Source organism: Lepidochelys kempii, chromosome 14 (assembly GCF_965140285.1).
Source record: "Lepidochelys kempii isolate rLepKem1 chromosome 14, rLepKem1.hap1, whole genome shotgun sequence".
Taxonomy (NCBI): Eukaryota; Metazoa; Chordata; order Testudines; family Cheloniidae; genus Lepidochelys; species Lepidochelys kempii.
The window spans coordinates 28,379,574-28,401,969 of NC_136393.1; the positions used below are offsets into that span (position 1 = coordinate 28,379,574).

The 22,396-nt window shown below is 46.7% G+C and overlaps 1 protein-coding gene and 1 long non-coding RNA gene across 8 annotated transcripts in view; both read right to left on the reverse strand.

Moving 5' to 3' along the window:
• BTNL2 (butyrophilin like 2) overlaps window positions 1–22,396 on the reverse strand; it is a 1,264,829-nt gene that overhangs the window by 735,073 nt on the left and 507,360 nt on the right. The gene's annotated exons all lie outside the window — the stretch shown is intronic.
• Window positions 4,689–21,775, reverse strand: LOC144929292 (uncharacterized). Of its 2 annotated transcripts, XR_013634551.1 has the most exons (5): window positions 20,854–21,775; window positions 19,365–19,843; window positions 13,930–14,211; window positions 12,281–12,397; window positions 4,689–5,231 (listed from the first exon to the last, which is right to left on the reverse strand). It is a non-coding gene; the product is annotated as an uncharacterized LOC144929292 (long non-coding RNA). The 2 variants fall into 2 exon arrangements; XR_013634552.1 differs by lacking the exons at window positions 19,365–19,843; window positions 20,854–21,775 and adding an exon at window positions 17,976–19,200.

The window sequence follows — 22,396 nt, forward strand, 5'->3', positions numbered from 1 at the left end:
AGGAGGGTGGAATATTTCCCAGGGAATGCCTTGCTGCTAAATGATGAACTAGCACTCAGCTGAGCCCTCAAGGGTTAATAGGCTGTTGTTAATGTAGCCTTACACTCTACAAGGCAGCATGGACTGAGGCAGAAGGGAGGAAACACAATAGATGCAGGGCAGTAGCTGCAAACACTTCCCTGCAAAAACTGAACATGATGATGAGCCCACGCTATCCAGCTGGAGTGCACCACTCCCTCCTCCTGACAGCACATGCACAGCTGCACAGGTGCTGACTTTCCAAAGTGCTGGGGGGTGCATGCATGAGTGAGAGAGACGTGCATTGCCCCTTTAAGTATGCTGAGCCCAGTTCAGGTATGTTGCCCTTTTAAGCAGGTCCCCCAGTTCAGACAGGAAGCAACAGCTTCCAGGAAGCTCCCTCCTTTCTGTCCCTGAGCCCAGTCTCCCTCCTCTGCTTTGTGGAGAGGGGGTATGGAGCGAGGGGGGGCAGGAGCAGGGGGACATCCTGATATCAGCACCCCTCTCCCCCACTTTCCCATCAAGCAGGAAACTCCTGAGAGCAGCTCCAAGGCAGAAGGCAGGGCAGGAGCAGCAGGGCAGTGTGGGGAGGGCCACCTGAAATGCTGCTGGGCAGCTGCTGAGCCACATACCTTACAGAGAATTTAGGGGAGCTGATGGGGGGGGGGGGCTGTGAGCCCCCCTTGGTTCTAATCCCCACAAGGAGGGGCTGCTCTTCTGGAGAATCCTGCAAGCAGTGGACAAAGCAGGCAGCTGCCAAACGACTTATAAGGGAGCATTTTGCAACTTTAAACGAGCTTGTTCCCTCATAGATCAGCAACGAAACAATGTTAACAGAACAACATTAAGTGAAGAGTTACCGTATTGTTTTAGTGATATGACTTGTGCATTCAGTGATTGATCCTAGACTCACTGAAGTCAATAGCTAACTGATGTTAGTGCAGTATCAGGGCTTTAATCTTCTTCTGGTTAAAAAACTTCACTCAAAAAGTACATAAATAAATAATCAAACACCCTTATCAGGAGACAAATTTGTACCCAACTTTTATTTGTTGGAGGAAAAAGCATAACACTTACCAATTTCTGTATCATGTTTCCCTAAAAAAGAAACAAAAATAAATATAAATTATTATTAGAAACATAAGGTTTCGTTTTGTGAAAGGTGAACGCTGATTATATAATTCATGAGTCTTTGATTGATTTCACTTTCACAACACCAAGAGAAAAAGGTTTTCCTTCCTCCATCTCTTACCTGTTGTTTCTCACTATTGTCAGAACTGAGGTTAAGGCTGAGAGCCCATGTTTATTCAGACCCCTATTTTCTACTGTGTATATTTTTTTCATACTAATTGTTGGGGTGAAATTTATCAAGCTTAGTGTCATCCCAATTTCTTTTTAGCAATAAATGAAATTCCTAAAGTCCATCAGGACTGAGGGGAGAATAACTGCACAGGTCGGGGGGAAGTGGACTGAAAGAGTGAGGAGTGGACAGTGGTTTGATCTCACACACACCCTTTCCCAAGTGCTCCAGTCAGCTTGAGGCAGCACTGGGGAGACGTTCTCTCTGCCTGGTAAAGGGCTTATGCAGATCACTGCCCCCTGAAGCAAAGGGGAACATTTGTAACTTTTCTTTCCCTGTGCTGCTGGGGACGGGGGCTTGGCCCAGGGTAGAATTTCATTCTTCACCTTTTTCATTTATTAGAAGACAATTTCATGCTAAATACATTACATTTGCCACTGACTTTTACCTTTTATTTTAAGTAGACAAAGAAGCAAGGCCAATAGAAACAAACAAAACCACCAGGATCACACTCTAAGCCATCATCCAGGGATTCACCCCAGGGAAAAGGAACCTTCTTCAGTGCTTACCCAGACAGTAGGCCATAGCGATCGTTCACCATTTGGTCCGTTCCTGCACAACCGGAAAGGCTTGACAGCCTGAGAGTCCAACATCGGAACAGCCTTGATGAACCCATGGAATAGGGGGTCTACCTCTGGGCCGCCTTCACCCCTTGTTGGTGGAATTTTATCTTGGAAAAAGGAACCTGAGAAATAAAACTCCCAGGACTTGCATTAGTTTGGAAGCAGGGACAAAACTAATTTTTTTCTATTGTATGTGTGCAATAAGAGTGGAAGCATGGCCTCATCTACACTACATAAAAGTCCAGATACTGATTTTAAAAATGGCTCTAGGCAACACAGCTTTAGCATTGATTTATCTGTGAATGAACAGGACTAGTTTGATTCATTGGCATTCAGAGGTTCATAGAGCTCAGGGGCAAATTCTCTGCTCATAAGACCACATTGACTTCAGTGGAGTTATGTCTGCAAATATTTTGGCCTGCAGTGTTCAGCGACATTCAGGAATTGCCAAATTAATTAGAATATTTTTGCAACTCACTAGTTCCCCACAATATTTGGATGAATCATTATCACAATTAATCCAAACATTAAGTGAAGCAAATTAATCAGTCTTCACTTGCTGTTCTTGTGTTTTCAATGTTTAGGTCGCCGAGGCAGGGTGGGCATTTCAGACATGCCTACAGCATTCTCCATATGTGGCTTGTGCTCTGGTTTTGTGAAACTTGTGTAAGTCAGCTTAATAGTGACCTATATTCATTAGCATAAATCCATCAAGAACTGACTTAAACTAAATATATAGGCCACTCTGAAACTGAAATAAGAGTGTTCAGACAAGAGGTATTATCAGTAACTAAATAGATAGTCAGTGCAACTTTTGTGAGTAGACAAAAGCAAAGTGAGCGATGAGCCCAAGTTCCATGGAATGTCAACAGAAAGAGCACCACACAATTTGCATGACATTTCATACAGTGAAAAGATAGCAAACAAACCACAGCATCAGAATTACTACATTCTAGAAATCATTGAGAGGAAGATAGGTGTGCAGGAATAAGCTGTTTCTATGCAGTGCTTAATCTGTAATGAAAGAGCTGCTGGGGCTCAAGCAATTTTTTTACTTTCATAACTGATGCAGCGAGGCCAGAGGACTATGAACCGTCAAGCCTAGAGGTGCCGGGGCTCAGCCCTGCCAAGCCCTGGCACACATTAAGCACTGGTTTTATGGTTCTGTGATTTGGGTGAATATTTATTCTCAAAATTATGGGAGAGGATTTTTGTTTGTTTGCTTTTTGGGTGGGGGAGTAAGAGTTTCAGGACATTCAGAGTTAGATTAAATTTACATGAAACTCAAAACTCTGGTACACTGAATATTCAAAATTCAGGTAATCAGACTGCCTGAACTGTGACCCTGTGAAGATACCACTCTGCCATTTTCTTTGCTTGTATGTAGATTGTAAAATGTGCACCACGGATTCTTCAGTTCTTTGTTTCCTGTATTTTGTTTTGTTTCTGGTGGTGGTAATTTCAGTGTGGGGTTTGACTGGTAATTGACCTGCTACGTAAATTGTTGATTCCTTTTCTTGATTGAGAAAGGTATTACTGATCCAACAGTTTGAATGTTCTCTCATAATAACAGAATTTTCTGTTTCAAACAGGCCGTTATGCCCCAGGGATTTTGCTTCATAGATTGATGGTAAATGTTGCCCACTGAGATCGCTCCCTAGCACCTTGGGCTCTGGGTACCACCCAGATGACTGACAAACCACCCGGATCCCTCCACCCTGGTGATGCTTAATAGAGATGAGAGGGTTGAAGCCCAAACCTGTGTATATATACATACTATACATGTGGATATCCATGGGCATTTCATCAACATCAAACTGGGATGGTCAAGGAAGGTGCATGATACATGCATCTTTAGGAACACTGGCCTGTACAGAAATCTGCAAGCAGGGACTTTCTTTCCAGAGCAGAAGATTCCAGTGGGGGATGGTGAAATGCCAATAGCAATCCTGGGAGACCCAGTGTACCCTTTATTGCAATGGCTCATGAAACCTTAGATGGGAAATCTGCACAGCAGCAAGGAGTGCTTCAACAATAGGTTGAGCAGGTGCAGAATGACTGTACAATGTGCCTTTGGCAGATTAAAAGCATGCTGGTGCTGCCTTTATGGAATGCTAGACCTAAATAAGGAAACTATTCCCATGGTGATAGCAGCTGGGGGCATGCTCTATAATAGCTGTGAGGCTAAGGGTGAAATGGGGGAGTGGGGGAGGTTTAGGTTGGATATTAGGAAAAACTTTTTCACTAGGAGGGTGGTGAAACACTGGAATGCGTTACCTAGGGAGGTGGTAGGATCTCCTTCCTTAGAGGTTTTTAAGGTCAGGCTTGACAAAGCCCTGGCTGGGATGATTTAACTGGGAATTGGTCCTGCTTCGAGCAGGGGGTTGGACTAGATGACCTTCTGGGGTCCCTTCCAACCCTGATATTCTAGGATTCTAGGATTCGATGATAAATGTTCCCCACCGTGTGGAGCACGGAAGCGGATCACCTGGTGGCTTATTTTAAGCAGCCAGATACCAGGACTACTAGAGGAACATAATGGGAGGCTGTTGGAGTCAGGGAGGCTTTGAGACAACATTTTGACAATGAACACCAGTCACGTGTATTTCTACACAGCACTCTGCCACGCTTTGTTAACTTGCTGCTTTGCATTAAAATTTTGATGATTCCTGACCAGGATTTGCAGTCAGCAAGTGTATAACTGTCAGCAGCGACCACCATGTGTCGGCGACAAATAAAGATTGGTATCTTTCAGAGTTTGTTTTTATTAAATAACAATTAACAACACACACAAAAGGATTGGTGGGAAGGGAGAAAAAAGCGTATGGCAGTACGCTCTCATAACTGTGTGTAAATCCAGCTATCGTTTGGGAAAGTGTCCAAAGGGATGGATGGAACGGCACACAGAGATGTTCTGGGATGTTGCAAGGAATGCGGGGGAGGAGTTTGGGGAAGGCATGGAAAGCAGTTCTGTAATGGCTGGTGAGGGAGCACTCATGTGTTCTGCCTGGAGCATGATTAGGGACCTCAACATTGCTGTTTGCTCCTCCATCATTTTTATCATCCACTCCTGGCCCTTTACAATGTGTTCCTTGCTCTCCTTTCTGGCCTCCCTGTGAGTTTGAATTATTTTTCCTTTAAAGTCTTTGTCCGCTCCCTGTATCCTCTTTTTTCAGCCTCAGAGGATTGGAGCACCTCTCAGAACATGTCCTCCTTGCTGCACCTTGGTCACTTCCTTATTTGGTGGAGGTGCTCCCCCAGTGTGTAGGAAGATCCCCTGAAGGCCAAATCTATAGAAACACAAGAAACAATTCACAGAAGCATGATTTTTAGTTCACGCACAGCACTGAAACATTATAGTGTAAAAATATACCTCTTTTTACATACAAATCACTTTCTCAGTGACCCTTGGCAAGCACACATCTCAGCAAGCATCTTAAACATGGTGAGTGCCCTCCAGGGGAGGGGGAGAGGTTGGGTGCTCAAGATAGGGCAAAGGGTCTAGGTGTTTTTTTAAAGGGATCACTGCAGGTGTCTAGGGACAATATTGCTAATTCAGCCACCATTTTCCACAGGTGGGGGTCATAGAAGCCAATATCTCACTCCTGAGGGTAAGCAAGGATGCAAGGGTGCATCTCCTACAGGCATGGGATTCCAGACCCACTCGGCTGGGCCTGATGCTCACGGGGAGGGAGCTTGAGAGGGAGGTGAGGACCTTGTATTCCCCATCCTTCAGACACATTGTCCAGTATCCATTCCCAGGTGTGAGTCTGACTGGCCCCTTCCTGCTCACAGATTCTCTACAAACCCCCAGAGTCCAGCCTGTCTTGTCTCCCACCTCCACCTCCCAGTAACACCTCCCGTCCATAAATCCCTCAGCACCCAGGACAATGGGGAAAGTATCAAATCTCTTAGGATTATCGGGAAGATCCTGTGGGGTATGTCCATCTCTCACATGTTTAAGATCCTCAGACCAGGATGAGCCAGGGATTTGATGTGTCTGGATCCAGAGTCATGTTCACTGGGGAGAGAGTCACAGAATCAGTGCCAGGGTCGGGGGCTGGTCACTAGGATGAAAGGGAAATTAACCTTCATTCCCATTAATCACTGTGTCATGGGGCCCCCATGCAATGCCAGGAGGAAGGATATGCCCCAGGGGTGGGAGGGGAACCAGAGAGTTGTGGGGAGGAGCAAGTGTGAGGGGGTTGGGATCAAAGGCTGGGAGATGGTTGGGCAAGGGAAAGGGTTTCCACCCACAGGAAGGAGGGACAAGCACCAAAGGGACAGAGAGGATTGAGGGATGGTGCGGGTGTCAGGGGGGCTATAGGGGACAAGGGGAGATGTAGTCACTGCGGGGCAAAGAGCAGGAGAGGGAAGGTGCCTGAGGAAGAGGAGGTGAGGTAACGGGGAGGCACCAGAGGGACAGAGAATGTTGAGGGGAGGGGCCTTCATGGGGAAGAAAGTGGTTGAAGGAAGAGCCAGGTATCAAGACGGCAGAGGGAAGGGGCTTGCATCAGTGAGGCAGAGGGGGTGAGCAGAGAGCCAGATGTTGGCGGTGAGGGAAGATGCAGGTATCAGAGGGTGTGGTGGGGCAAGCGGAAGAACAGGCATCAAAAGGTGGAAAAGGCAGGTATCAGTAGTAAGAGGGGGGAAGAGGGAAGGGACAGGCCACATGGGAATAGAGGCAGAGAAGAGAGGAGTGGGACAGTCACCTGGGGAGAAAATGGGGGCAAGGGAAGCCCTGGGCACCAGAGGATAAAGGAGTGGTGAGGAAAGAGGTGGGCACCCAGGGTTAGAGGGGGGCAAAGGAGAAGGGTGGGCACCAAGTGAGCAGATAGGGAGAAAGAGAGGGGCAGGCCCAGTGGGGCCTGAGGGGGGACAAGGGAAGGGGTGGGAACCACTGAGGCAGAGGGCAGCGAGAGGATGTAGCTGATCTGCAACTGCTAGCAGCCAATATCTCTGATGATGGGACACTAGATGGGGAGGACTTTGAGTTACTACAGAGAATTCTTTCCCAGGTATCTGGCTGGTGGGTCTTGCCCACATACTCAAGGTCTAACTGATCCCCATACTTGGGGTCAGGAAGGAATTTTCCCCTGGGTCAGACTGGCGGAGATCTGAGGGATTTTCACCTTCCTCTGCAACATGGGGCATAGGTCACTTGCAGGTTTAAACTAGTGTAAATGGTGGATTCTCTGTAAACTTGAAATCTTTAAATCATGATTTGAGGACTTTAGTAACTCTTCCAGAGGTTAGAGGTCTATTTCTGGAGTGGGTGGGTGAGGCTCTGTGGTCTGCAATGTGCAGGAAGTCTGACTAGATGATCATGATGGTCCCTTCTGACCTTTGAGTTTATGAGTAAAGTAGATCCCAGCAAGGGACTTTTGTTTCAGATTTTTCAGATTACATGGAGTTATTTAAGTAGTGCCGAAGAGGGTAAACTGAGGCAAGGTACTTGCAGGGCCACCCTGAGGCAGCTGAGTGGAGTACTTAAATGTGCTTCCCCTGACTATATGGTATCAGAAGTGGAATCTGAGATCCCATTCCACCAAGAACGGATGACCAAGCAGCATGGCACAAGCACTTCCATGACGGTGGGACATTCACTCTCTCAAGGTAGTGTCAGGAGGGCAGCAACAACTATGGGAGTTCCAGCTCCCATATTTCGAAGGAACTAAGCAACCACAGTGGTGCCTCAAAGAAGGTCAGTGATTTGAAAGAGTCAGCCACCACAGACAACCACAAGAGAAGAAAGCACAGGACTGGTCCAATATTAGGTACCGACCGTGGGCAAGATGGGCAAATAAGATGGGGTTGGCCCCCAGAAACCAGGATGCTGAGACTGGCCTGGTTTCCCAGAAGAGTCAGAGAAGAGGGGAGTTCCAGGTTATTAAATACGTCCTGCCATGGGGAAGTCATGCCATCCTGCCATATTCCGCTGGAAGGTAAAAGACACCTTCAGTTAATGTTGAGTCACCAAAATTAATGGGCAATAGTCGAACTAAGAGTGACGTCTCCCGCACTGATGATACGAATGTTCTGAAAGATCTGTCAATAGGACGCTAAGCAGAGAAGAGCGCAGAGCAGAGCTTCTTATGGGGACAGGGACCCAAGCTGTCCTGTCCCAGCTGTTACATGTACTATCTTATACACCTCAGATACTGCACACATAAACCTGGACCAGAGAGCAGGGCTTGCTGGCTCCAAGTCACCGTTCCACGTCCCTCCCACACTGATCCCTGCAACCTCCTCCCCACCTGCCACTCTTCATCCCCCATCCTCTGCACAGACACACATGCCTTTAAGCCCCACCCCAGGCCATATCTCCACATCCCATGCTGGTCTGCTGCTCCCACTGCACATTATTATTTACATTCCAGTAGCATCTAGAGGTCGCATTCAGGGCTGGGCCCCACTGCGCTAGGTCCTGTACACACACGCTCAGGGCTGGGGCCCACCATACTAGGTCCTGTACACATACACTCAGGGCTGGGCCCCCACTGCACTTGGTTCTGTACACACACACACTCCAGACTATAAAAAGACACAGTCCCTGCTCCAAAGAGTTTACAATCTAGGGTCCTGACCATGCAAAAGCCCAGGTATAATTTTACTCACAAACCTGCTTCTCTTCCCCACACCTCTCCAACTACTGCCCCATCTTCCCTTCCGGGTTGTTTCTGCTACCACATCCCCCACCGTCTTATTGTCCCTTCACTAAGACCCTCTGCCCCACCCAGCACCACACCAGCACAAGCTAATAGTCTTTGCCATTAGTCCCTTCACCATTCAGCCCTTCCCTGTCTGTCAAATCCACCAGCTTTACTGAGCTGTCAACACTGTCTTCCCATTGCATAGAAAACATTTTTTGCCCTCTTGGGCAAAATGGTAAGGGCTGCTCCTGGCAGGCTGGGTCACCCACCTGTCTGCTTCTCCCTCAAGCACCTCAGTGTTTTCTCCCCTTCCGTGCATGGAGAAAATGCCCCATCAATATTTGTAAAGCTGCTCCCTTATTCTCTCTTAAATCCCTCCTCCAAACACATATATGCTGTGGCCCCAGTAATCTCTCTTGTCTGGAACTGGCTGGGCAAGTGATGAGCTGGACTTTGGTTTCTTTTTATCATTACCTCGCTGCTTGCCCTCCCAACCCCTCACGTCCCTTGTGTTTTTCATCCCTCTGTTATAGCCTGTCTGTCATGCAGAGGGTGAGCTCCCTGGGGCAGGTATCTCTTTGTTATATGGAATTTGTGTGGACTGAAGGGAGACAGTGGGTGTGTCTGGGAGGCCATAGAAGAGGCTGAGCTGGGAACATCACAGAGGTCATTAGAGATTTTGGTGAGAGTGGTTTCAGGGGAGTGAATGGGGAAGAAGCTCAATTGGAGAGGGTCTAGGTCTAGGACAGGAGCGGCAGAAGATTCCTAAAAGTGCGGGGCCCACCATCACCCCAACCATGGACCCTGGGTAAAAGTCATTACAGGAATCTTGTAATTATCCCCAAACCAAATGTTATATACCCAGACAATACAGAATTATGGTTATATTTAAAAGAAATCCAAACATTCCATGGTCTCGAAATGCAGCTAAGGCACCTAAACAACCTTAACTCTGCCCTGTAGTAACATCATGAGGGGGGAAATTGGAAAAAAACCCTTAAAACATTGTGTTCCTAAAAAATCAGTTTCATTTAATGTAGAACCACAGACACTGTTCTGCACTGATCAGACCTGTATGGTTAATGCATAGAGTCGCTGTAGAGTGGAGCTGAGGTTGTGGGTGTACATGCTCACTGCAGGTGAAATCCTGCCCTCTCCCTCATTACATGTGTATGGAAGAGCCACAACACAGGGGGATCCTGAGTGAGGGATCCTGTTAAATATTGGACAAGTCTCTCAGGGTTCATCTACATTGCAAAAAAAACCCCAAAACAAAACACAACAGTGGGGCCCAGAGACTAGGCCAACTGACTCAGGCTTGGGGAGCCCATGCTACAGGGCTAAAAATAGCAGTACAGACATTCCTGCTTGGGCTAGCACCTGTGTTCCGAAACCCAGTGAGGGGGAGGGCCTCAGAGCCTGGGTTCCAGCCCAAGCCGGAATGTCTACAATATTAATATTTAGCCATGCAGTGCAAGCCCCAGGCTCTGAGATTTGCTGCCGTGGGTGGGTTTTTTGCAGTATAGACGTACCCAGTCTCCAGCAATGACACCGGCCCAGGATGGCAAGTGTTATTCAGGGCCCTGGATTCAGAGAACCATTTCTATAATTCCCATGGGCTTTATTATTCGCCTTCAGAGCCCATTTGTGTGAGCATGAGCAGCCCCTGAGCTCACAGCTTGGGCCCTGGTGCCAATATGGAGACGTTCCCCATCACTCATTAAAACAGGCTGTAACTCCATCAGCTAAAACTGAGCTAAAGGTGGTAAACTGTGACTACTCTGCATCAAATGTGTCTTTCAATCGAGTTAAGTTGGCTTCACTGAGCTAACTCGACTATCATGACTTGAAATCTTCAACCCATCCCATTGGTCCCAGACACTGACATTTCTGCCTCTCCATCGCAGATTGCAGAGTCTCTAGAGGGAGAAAAAGGCAAGAGGTGATATTTCATGCTGTTGTGTTTATAACAGCAAACCCATGGCTAATGTAACTGTTCCACACACTCAAAGGCCACCACTGGAAGGTCCCAAGGGAAAAGGACAAGACATATGATTGTTCTACCCTAGTACAAACCTAGGAGGTGCCTTCATGCCCCTTGGTACCTGGAATGCACATGCTGAGAACAACAAGATACGGAGTACACTTTGGTACAGAAAAACTGATTGAATAAATCTAGTTTCAGAGGACACAGTACCTTTTACTTAGGAACAGGCAGGATATAAAAAGGATAACTTTGGGAGAGTAACTTTGAGTGCACACCTTCTGTGTAAGGTGAATTTAACAAGGCTGCACAAGACGGCTTCCTGGACACAGGTATCGTAATGAACCTTTCTTCCTCTACTATACTATTATTGAGCTTTAGCAATAAACCTGACTGATACTGGTTATTTGGTCTCTTGAATATATTTCATAATGAAACAGAGTGTGGTTAAACGATTGACTATACAATTTTTCAACAGAAGGGATGTGCATGTGCACAGAATTGGGCCCTAAGAAACTTACTTCTCTCTTACTTTGCATTGTTTTGTCTGCAAGCAAACAAGTTAGATATGTCACAGCTGCAAGCATAGCTTACTAAGCCTCACATGGGTGTTTCAAACTGAGCAATGCTGATCCCCATGGAATATTTCAGAATCACATTCCATTGGGACTTGTTCGTGAGATCTGACAGGATGAACCCACTTGACACTTGTGAGTTCAGACGTGAAATCATAATGTATTCAGAGCACCCTTTGCCCTCAACCTATCTCCATTGCCCCAAACTCTTCCAAACATTTAATCAAAGCACCTCAATCCTGGCATCTCCATTTTTGTTTTTAAATCTCTGACTGGTCAAATTGAATTCTCCCTTTGTCATAAATATATAGGGAAGGGTAACAACCTTTATGTATGCAATAGCATAAAATCCCTCCTGGCCAGATGAACAGAGAACACTTTACCTGTAAGGGGTTAAGAAACTCAAATAACCTAGTTGGCACCTGACCAGAAGGATCAATAAGAAAAGAAGATACTTTCAAATCTGGGGGTCGGGGGGAAGTGTTTGTTTCTCTTTGTTTGTTCTCTCTCTGGATGGAGAGAGAGGCCAGGAAAGTAAAACATCTCCTGAAAACATACCTGAAATGATTCATCTAAGATTACAAACATTGTAAGTAAGGGCAAGGAAATGCATTAGATTATCTTTTGTTTTAGCTTGTTAATTTCCCCTATGCTAAGAGGGAGTTTTATTCCTGTTTTTTGTAACTTTGAAGCTGAGCCTAGAGGGGAATCCTCTGTGTTTTTACCCTGTAAAGTTACCTTCCATCCTGATTTTGCAGGTATGATTCTTTTACTTTTTCTTTAAATAAAGTTCTTTCTTTAAGAACCTGATTGATTTTCAGTGTCCTAGAGACAAAGAGTCTGGTCGGTACTCACATTATTCTCAAGCCTCCCCAGGAAAGGGGGTGAAGGGGCTTGGGGGAATATTTTGGGGGGATAGGGACTCCAAGTGACCCTTTTCCCAAATTTTTGTGTAAATCACTTGGTGGTGGCAGCAATACTACCCAAGGACAAGGAAAGGAATTGTACCTTGGGGAAGTTTTAACCTAAGGTGGTAGAATATAAACTTAGGGGATCTTTCATGGGGGTCCTCACATCTGTACCCCAGAGTTCAGAGTGGGAAGGGAACACCCTTCTTGTTACTTTACCTTTTGCTCTGCATTGACTCCAGGAGCAGTAACTGGCCAGGGCAATGAGAACACAGAAGATAACACCCAGGATCACACCCAGAGCCACCACCCAGATGTGAAATGTGAAAAAGAGATCTGCAAGAGATCTGTCATTGACTTAGGAACAAACATGTGTCAAAAGAAGGACATTGCAACAATGGTGACACTGTGACCAGTTAAAAGAATCTCACAGGGAAATACATGGTGAGATGTGGCTCCTCTGTGCTTTATTATTAAGCCATTGAAAGTCCAAGCAATAATCTGGTTACTGAACATGGTTAATTACTGAAAAGGGGAATATCAGGGATGGGGCTTGGCGCAGCTCCATTAGAGAATCATAGGACTGGAAGGGACCTCGAGATGTCATCTAGTCTAGTCCCCTGCACTCAAGGTAGGACTAAGTATTATCTAGACCATCCCTCACAGGTGTTTGTCCAACCTGCTCTTAAAAATCCCCAGTGATGGAGATTCCACCACCAACTCTAGGAAATTTATTCCAGTGCTTAACCACTCTGACAGTTGGGAAGATTTTCCTAATTTCCAACCTAAACCGCCCTTGCTGCAATTTAAGCCCATTGCTTCTTGTCCTATCCACAGAAGTTAAGGAGAACAATTTTTCTCCCTCCTCCTTGTAACAACCTTTTATGTACATGAAAACTGTTATCATGTCCCCATTCAATCTTCTCTTCTCCAGAATAAACAAACCCAATTTTTTCAGTCTTCCCTCAGAGGTCATGTTTTCTAGACCTTTAATCATTTTTGTTGCTCTTTCGGGACATTCTCCAATTTGTCCACATCTTTCCTGAAATGTGGCACCCAGAACTGGACACAATACTCCAGTTTAGGCACCTATCACTGAGACAAAGGGGACTTAACACACACCCCTCTCCTTGTCATCTCCCATTGGCTAGCTAAGAGGAGGTGGCACTTAGCAGGCTGGTTTCTGTGAATTGCAGTCTAGCCCCTGTTGTACAGGGAGCCTGGGCACCTAACTCAGGCTTTGTTGTTCCCAGTGATTTTCTAGGTACCTCAAAGTATCATATACTGACTCTCCTTAAGATCTGTTACACCAGTGTAAATCTGGAGTAACTTCACTGACTCCAGGTTACACCCAGAGGTGAAAGTAAGCCAGTATGGTACAGCATACCAGTAAGAGCCGATACACAGCCAACCATACCGGCAGGGACGCTAATGGGCGGAGGGGGGGTGGTGGCAAAAGGTAGCAGACGGGAGCCCCGGACCCTTTAAATTGCTGCTGGAGCTCCAGGTGGCGTGGGCTGGGCAGCGCTGAAAGGCTGGCTGTGGGAGTCTGGCCCTAGTCCCGCCCCTTTTGCCCAAGGCCCACCCCTTCCGGGGGCCCAGAGCCACCTCCCCCCACCAACCTTGCTCAGGACCCCGGCCTCCCTGCATCTCGGTAAGTCCCTTAAGTTACTTTCACCGCTGGTTACTATATAATTAGTGTTTGTGGTGCTGAGCATCAGCACACATAAGTGTTTTTGTGAATGTAGCTGAATTGCTCATAATGCTGAAGATTCAGGCCAGTAAATAGGAGACCCAATAAGAATTGTTCCACACTAACAACTGCAGAAGCTCAGTCTATTCCACATACAGCGTGGATGGGCACTGACCTGCTATGGAAATGGTTGACACTCTCTCCTGGTTCAGGCAGGGGTTCCTGACAGAACAGGACACTTTTTGGTTGGATTCTTCTGTTATAACAATAGCAATCTCTGTTTGAAACAGACCGGTGGCCTCTTGCAATATGTTGTGAGAGGCTGATGGTAAGACCTGCCCCTGGAGATCTCTCCATTGAGCCTCAGGCTCTGGGTACCACCCAAATGATCGACACACAACTCGGATCCCTCCATCCTGGTGACCTTCCACAGGGATGTCAGGATCAGAGCCCACACCTAGAGGAAAATGGAATAAACAGGTGTTAATTCTACAGTACCCAGATGTGCCAAAAGTCTCATTACAGCATCTGTAGAGAGCTGGGAAAGTTCTGGTTTATTTTTATGACAGGTTTCAGAGTAACAGCCGTGTTAGTCTGTATTCGCAAAAAGAAAAGGAGTACTTGTGGCACCTTAGAGACTGACCAATTTATTTGAGCATAAGCTTTCGTGAGCTACAGCTCACTTGGTATCTCCTCTCATCTTCTATTGTTAATGGCCAGATGTGCAGGGGTTAATGTCTTTATAGAAACAGAACAGGCAATGCAGTGATGGGGCAAAGTCAGGTAAGTGTGAATGAATAACCAGGACTGCCAGCCTGTGAACAGAGCCATTGTATCATGGGATATACACAGACCATTGTATCAGCTTTATACATGTCACGTATAGACAAAGGAAAAGCATTAGATCTTATACATGAACTCCACTAGTAACCTCCCTCCGGCCTGACAATTCACCTTTCAGGCTTGGTCTACACTAGAGCTTACTTTGGTATAATTTACATCACTCAGGGGGTGTGAATAATTCACACCCCTGAGTGACAGAAATTACACCAACCTAAGCGCTGGTGTGGACAGTGCTATGTCAGTGGGAAAGCTTCTCCTGCCGACATAGCTACCACCTCTTGCAGAGGTGGAGGTATTATGACAACGGAAGAGCTCTCTTCTGCTGGCATAGTTTCTTCACCAGATGCACTACAGCAGCGCAGCTGCATCAGTGCAGCTGTACCACTGTAGCATTTCTAGTGTAGACAAGCCCTCAGTATGACCCTTTAGCAGTTCATTATGCACCTTTCAATTTTCATATTAATCCCCATCTTCTCTAATTTAACTAATAGTTTCCCAGGTGGAACTGTATCAAATGCCTTACTGACATCCAGGTAGATTAGATCTAATGCTTTTCCTTTGTCTAAAGAAACAATTATCTTCTCAAAAAAGGAGATCCAGTTGGTTTAGCACAATATACCTTTTTAAAAACCATGTTATATTTTATCCCAGTTACTGTTTACTTCTTGTCCTGAACTACTTTTTCTTCCAAGATTTGGTCCAAGACCTTGCATACAATTGAAGTCAAACTAACAGGCCTCTAGTTACCTGGATCACTTTTTCTCTTTTCTTAAAAATAGAAACTATATTAATCATTCTCCAGTCATAGGATACAATCCCCTAATTTACAAATTCATTAAAAATCCTAGCTATTGGGCTTGCTTTAATATTCTTGGATAGAGATTATCCGGGGCCCCCAGTTTAGTCCCATTAAGCTGCTTGAGTTTGGCTTCCAGCTTGGATGTGGTAATTTCCATGTCCTAATTCCCATTCCCTGCCACTACCCCATAGCACCTCAGTACCCTTATTAAAAACGATGGTAAATTATTTGTTTAGGTGTTGCTCTGGCAGCAACTTTGGAAATGTTCAAGGGGAAAGGCCGGTGTAGGCCAGACCTCAGAGTGGGCATGACATAGCCCCTCCCCTTCCAGCCCTGTCCCTAATAACTACCAAGGTATTGGTGGGGGACAGTGACCCATGCCCCAGTTCTGCTTATTCCAGGGGAGGGTTCTTCATGGTTTTCCCCCCACAACAGCTCACACCTGGCCTGGGACTCCCTTTCTGTGTTTGTGGCCCAGCCTCAGTGTCCCAGGGTCAAGGTGATGTCAGGGATGGATTTGGTCATCGCTCACAATGGGAACAATGTCACAGTGCTCTGTACAGCAGCTCCAGCTGAAACCAATGGACACTGTTCCCCTTCCCCTCCCATTGAGAACAACAGGAGCTGCTCAGAGCCCCTGGAAACCTGCCCATGTCACACAGGTGCCAACATGTAGCAGTTCAGAGCTGAGCTCCTTTGGAAACATGGTCCTATGGCTCTACGGCCCCTGGCACCTGCAAGAGGCTATGTTGTTTTAAAGGGCAGTGGGCTTCCAACAAGGGCTGACTTCACTCGGGGCTCACACCACGTTATGCTGATGGAGTGAGCCCATCTGGTATACAAGAGGCCTCATGGACACATACAGGTGCCATTTACACTCAGAGGGGGAGATTTTCACAAACACAGGGGAGTTAGGATCAATGGGGCTTGTGCTCCTAAATCCCTTAGGAGCTTTAGAAAATCTCCCTCTCCCTCCATCAGTTGCACCCAATCTGGCCCCAGGTGTTTCCCTTCCATCTTTCAGCCTCTCACTCTGGAGCATGACAGTAGTGAGTTGATGATAAAAATACCTGCACACTCCCAACAACGCCCCAAGGGAAAATTAGAAATGGTGATCGTTTCCTACATCTGTCAGTAAATAAAGCAGAACAGCAAATAAATGTGAACCTGGCAGTGGAGAAGTGACTGAACAGGTCTCTGAATCTGTGTGGGCCTTTCTACACTCACAACTGATTTCCTGGTAGTGAAGTGACACTTTATCCCCCAAATCCCAGGAGCGAGGCCTGTTGATAGCAGCCGCTCCTCTGACTAATCAGCATAATAAGCCAGGAAATATTCAGGGGAGCAATTTAGTGGGAGTTGCAGTGAGTGAACCCCCTATCTGCAGAATCCTGTGCAGTTATTCCTGAGCCATTCCAATCTCTCCAGGGGGTTCCCTGCTTTGCTAGCACCCAGAGCCATTCTCTCTAGAGAGAGCTCCTGCTTCCAGTGACTGCTTCCCTTTCCCAGGCTGTAACATCCATTCTGCTGGAGGGGTCAGGGAGCCACAGGGTTTAACTCCAGCCTGCTCCTAAGGTTTTCATTAAGTTAATACATTTTATATTAAATGGAAGCACCGTCCTCTCTTCGAACATCCATCAGCTTCAAAACTGCAACTACAATAGCGCCTGGAACGTCACTGTAACTGGATCCTTCTCACAGCATGGTTATGGCACAAAGTTCAAATTCCTCGGACACACCCACAGTGCTAGTGAGAAGACAGCTGTGGTGCCAGCAAACCAGCTCTTTTGACTGGTGACACAATCAGTTCTGCAGACTTTTTTCCTTGTGCTCCAGGAGTCACTGTAATTATCTCCACCCTGTGTAAAGAACTGGACCAAAGTCTGCTTCAGCAGCCACTAGACTCTGTGGCCATGTTAATTTATTCTAGTGCCCTGAAATATTCTTCATTCCCATTCCCCACCCTCCAAACACATGCAAGACTTGTGGCTGAAAAGTTAACCATGGGCGGAGGGTGAAGCTTCCACTCGAGGAGGCTAGCCCCCCATCCCGCTTCTTATGCCCGTGGCCCTGCCCGTCCCTTCCCAGCTCAGTGCGGGTGTCCCTCCTTTCCTTCCCCCCTCTTCCCCACTTGGGACCTCGACAGTCACTCCTCCCCCCTCTCAGTTCTCCTTCCCTACCTTATTTTTATTCTGTCCTATCCCTCTCCTTTTGCAAATATTTCAATTGTTAATCTTCTTTTTTGTATTTTTAATAAAAGGTTAAAGGGATTTTTCAATGGTGTGTTTGCCATGAGACAACGCTGGCTGAGGTCTCTGAAAACCAACCCCCAAACCTTGTTTAACACTGTTTAATGTTAGACAGTGACAGGGTCATGTTAACACCTTTGACTCTTTGTGCTCATTTATTCCATCTGTTGCTTGTATTCGACTATGACTGGAAATCAGTTTCCACATTTAGGGTTCAGGAGATGTGCCAGGGCACTTTGGTGTCTATATTCCCTCCTACTGTTGGCCAAGGTGGCACAACGATATTCTGTTGCTCGTTCTGCTTCCTTCGTAGCAGAGTGTCAAGCTCACCTGTCCTTGGCCGTATCTTCCCAGGTCATTAAGTGCAGACCAGCAGACTGTATGTGCTGCTTGATGCAGTCCTTGTAACAGCATCTGGGATGGCCAGCCTTCCTACTGCCTTTTTCAAGTCCGCTGCACAGAACTCTCTTAGGCAGTCAATTGTTTTCCATACATATGACGTGGCCGACCCAGGCCATTTGCCTCTGTGCTAGCATGGCTTCCAGGCTTGGCATGGCTGCCTGCCGTAGTACCTTGTTGTTGGCGATTTTGTCAGACCATTTGATTCCCAGTATGCTGCGTAGGTAGCATTCTTGCAGACAGTTAAGTTTTTGGATGTGGCAACGATAAAGGGGGGAGGTCTCTAACGAGTATAGAAGACAAGGGAGCACAACAGCTCTGTAAAGTTGGCATTTTGGGGACACTTTGACCCCCACCCCCTGTCTTGTCCATAGTCCTTTGTGTAGACAACCAAAAGCTGAGACAGCTGACTTTAAGGGTGCTGAAAGTTCTTTGTCAATGTTAGTGTCATTGGTAACTGCTACCTGTGCAGCAGAAGGACTTGATGTTGTTTAATTGGCAGCTGTTCAATTTTATTTCTGGTGGTGGTGGAAGTGATGGGTTTCTGCCAGGAGATGGTTGGTACAGGATTTCTGTTTTCTTTACATTAATACAGAGGCCAAACAGGGATACAACACGGGCAAAGGAATTCAGCAAATGCTGCAGGTTGTTCTAGGAAAGGGTGACAAACGCTGAGTCATCGGCTTACAGTAGATCCTTTACTTCACTTTTCTGGGATTTGCTTTTGGCCTTGAATGGGCAGAGGTTTAGAAATCTGCCATCGAATCGTGTTGTTAGAGTGACATCTGTAATGGTTGTACATGTCATTCCAGCCAGGAACAAACTTCATCCATCCGATGAAGTGAGCTGTAGCTCACGAAAGCTTATGCTCAAATAAATTGGTTAGTCTCTAAGGTGCCACAAGTCCTCCTTTTCTTTTTGCGAATACAGACTAACACGGCTGCTACTCTGAAAGTAAATAATGTAAGGGAAGCACACAGCCTTTTTTAACCTCATGGGCTACAGGAAAGGGATCAGATGAGTCGGCACCCACTGATACATGGGCCTGCATGTTGGCATGGAAGCAGCAAATAAGGTTGATTAGTTTGTTTGGGCAGCTAAACTTTGCAAGAAGACAGTGGAGCATTTGACATAGTCGAATGCCTTACTAAGGTCAACAAAGGCCAACATACGAGGACATTTCTTGTTCAGCAGCTTGCTCCTGTAACTGGCATAGGGAAAATATCATGTCGGCCATGCTGTGTGATGAATGGAAACCACACTGGAATTTAGGGAGTACATCATCTGCAATAACCTGAAACCTTTTCAGCAACAGCTTACCAAGGAGTCTACCAGTGATGGAGAAGAGCAAAATGCCACGATAATTGCTGCAGTTATGTCTGTCCCCTTTGCTCTTGCAGATTATTACGATTTTGGTAACTTTGAAATCCTGGGGTAAAACCTTATTTTCCCAGCAGAAAGTAACTGGGTCTAGCAAAGCTTTGTGAAGTATAGGACTACCATGTTTTCGCACTTCAGCTGGGATTTGTGAGCTCCAGCTGCCTTTCCATTTCTCATTTCCATAAGTGCGTTCTTAGTCTCCTCTGAAGTTGGCGGATGTTTGAGTTCAAATCAAACTGTCTTTGTTCAATTGAGTCTACTATTTGATCATTTGCACTTGACTCATGATTGAGGAGAGTCACAAAATGTTCTTTCCATCTTTCTAGTATCATATTGGGCTCAGTCAGGAGGGTGGTGCCATCAGTGGACAGGATTGGACAGTTATTGGCTCTTCATAGTCTGTAAATGGACTTTAACTCCTGAAAAAAAACCTCAGGGTTACACCTACACCATACAAATTAATACAACATATAATACAACATATATGCCAGCAGCATGGGGGTCCCAAGCAGTCCTCAACCCCTGGATCACCATCTTTGTTCTATTCCTGCTTCTGTCAGGGGAATTCTCTGTCCATCTGTATTTCTGAAATGCCCAGCAATGCGGGATCCAGGTACTCATGAAACCTTTCTAGTTAAAGGCCCTTCACATTCTTCACTTAACATCCACTCACTCCTAAGCTGGCAGGAGGGGGAAAACCCCTGACCTGTGGCCTTGGAAACACCAGCAGATGCTGCTCAAATGCAGAAATTTTGCTGGTATGAATGGCTGGATCCTGCACCCCTGAAATCAATGGAATCTTTGCCTTTAACTCCAGGGGGTGGAGGATCAAGCCCTACTCCTGCAGTCCTTGCATGTGAGTCACATCATCTACTGAGCTCAGTGAAAATGTAGAAAGCACCAGGACTGCAAGATGGGACCCTTGAATACACTCAGACTTTGATCTTAGAGCTTGTGTCATCCCAGCCCATCTTTCCAGGGCTTACTCTTGTTTAGATAAGAGCAGGTCTATCAGCTGCTTTTCCCAGTGCAAACTGTGTGTTCAATACACTTATCACTGGTTTAACAAGGCCATTGCAGCTCTGCCTCAGATTGAATCCTCCCCCTGTAAATGCAGAGTTAATTAATAACCCTGCCCTTGCTGGGATGGATTGTTTGGAGAAACTCCTGTACCATCACTACTGCAGAGTCAGATGTTTTGAGCCCAGCCCCCCAGATAGGAGAGGAATGGCTCTGGGTGATCTTAGGGGAGCAGCAGAGCTGGGGGTACAGAGGGGCTGGGCAGCTAAGGGGCTATTGGGTGGTAGGAGGAGTATGGGGTTGTTGCAGGTGCTGTGGGAGAGATGTGGGAGAGAAGGTTTATTCATAAAAGGAAAAAGATATAGATGAGAGCTAGAACTGGTTAGAACTGGTAGAATCAATTACATACAGTGATGGCAAAGTTCTTGATGGCAGGCTTGCAGCAGTGATAGAATAGACTGCAGGTTCAAATCAAGTCTCTGGAGAACAGCCACAGCTGGGATGGGTCATCAGTCCTTCGTTCAATGCTTCAGTGTAGCAAAGTCCCTCCAGAGATAAGAAGCAGGATTGAAGACAAGATGGAGGAGCTGCAGCAGCTTTTTATATTCTCTTGTCATGTGGTCTTTCTTTCTTTGTTCCAAAGACAAGCTGTCCATCACATGGCATGGAAAAACCTCCATAGGCATGTCCCTGCATAACTTGCTGAGTCACAAGGCGTGTCTGCCTTCTCTCAATGGGTCAAATGTAAAGCTGATGGTCCTAACAAGCAGGCTAGGCAGAGCTGACACCAACTTGTCTGGGGTGTCACCCAGAAGCATAGCATAAGTTTGAAATACAGACAGTATAGAGCCAATACTTATATCTTTAAATAAAAAAATGATACATGCAAACAGATAGCATAATCATAACCAGCAAATCATAACCTTGTCTTAGACACCTCATGTGACCCCCTTTATACAAGATTTGGTACCACTACAGGACCTTGGTTGCAGCAATGATCTATACGGTCCCAGATTATGTCAATAACGTCACGGATGGGGCGGTGGGATGGGAAAGGATTGGGGGTTCTTGGGGGTGCAGAAGGGACAGCTGAGGGACTGGGGCTGTGGGGAGCTCTGTTTGGGGCAGAAGGGCTTGGGGAAGCAGGGGCCACAGGAAGAGAATGAAGGCTCAGAATGGGAGAACCCCTGCAAGGGGCACTAAGGCAATCACACCATAAGTGACTGCTCCCTCTTTGGCCTAAGTAGTTAGCCAATATTTAGGACCTTACTGGGTTGTTTCTGTCACACATGACCCCTGTACAGTGTCCAAGTGGGCTGGGCCAAGAGGGAGAATCCCACCCAACAATGACCTTAGAGGGGAGGCAGAGGGAGGGGGAGATTAGTGTTCACACTTCTCAGCACATGATGGGACAAGGGGAGAATCCTGATCCTCAGACTGGGTGGTTGCTTTGTAACTTTGCAGTCGAGATACTGTGGTGATGGACACCAGAGTCTGTAGCTACATAGACACAGAAGGTGTGTTCAGGGATAGCCAGGTGTGTGTGTATAAGTGAGAGTGAGAGATGTGATGCTCCCTGTACAGCGTCCTCACTGAGAGCAGATGGAGCGACTGGCTGGAGCTGAGGAGAGGCCAAGCTGCAGGAACTGGTTGACATGAGGGTAGCCCATGGCTCCGTGTTGCAATGACTATTCTCAACTCACCCCGCAGCAGGAGGCAGTTGGCAGAAGGGAAATGCCCAGTTGCTGTTAGGGCAGCACTTTTAGGGGAACAAGGAAGTGAAATTAAACCTGTCACTCCTGGTTCACACAGGGGCAAGCAGGAAAATCAGGCCAAGTGAAGGTGAGGAAGCTGCCAACTGGCCTGTGTCATCTGACAAGTCTGCACAGCAGCTGCTCCGTGCAGAGCAGGGTGGGGGGAGGACACACCCCGACAGGGCCGGGCTGTTGTGG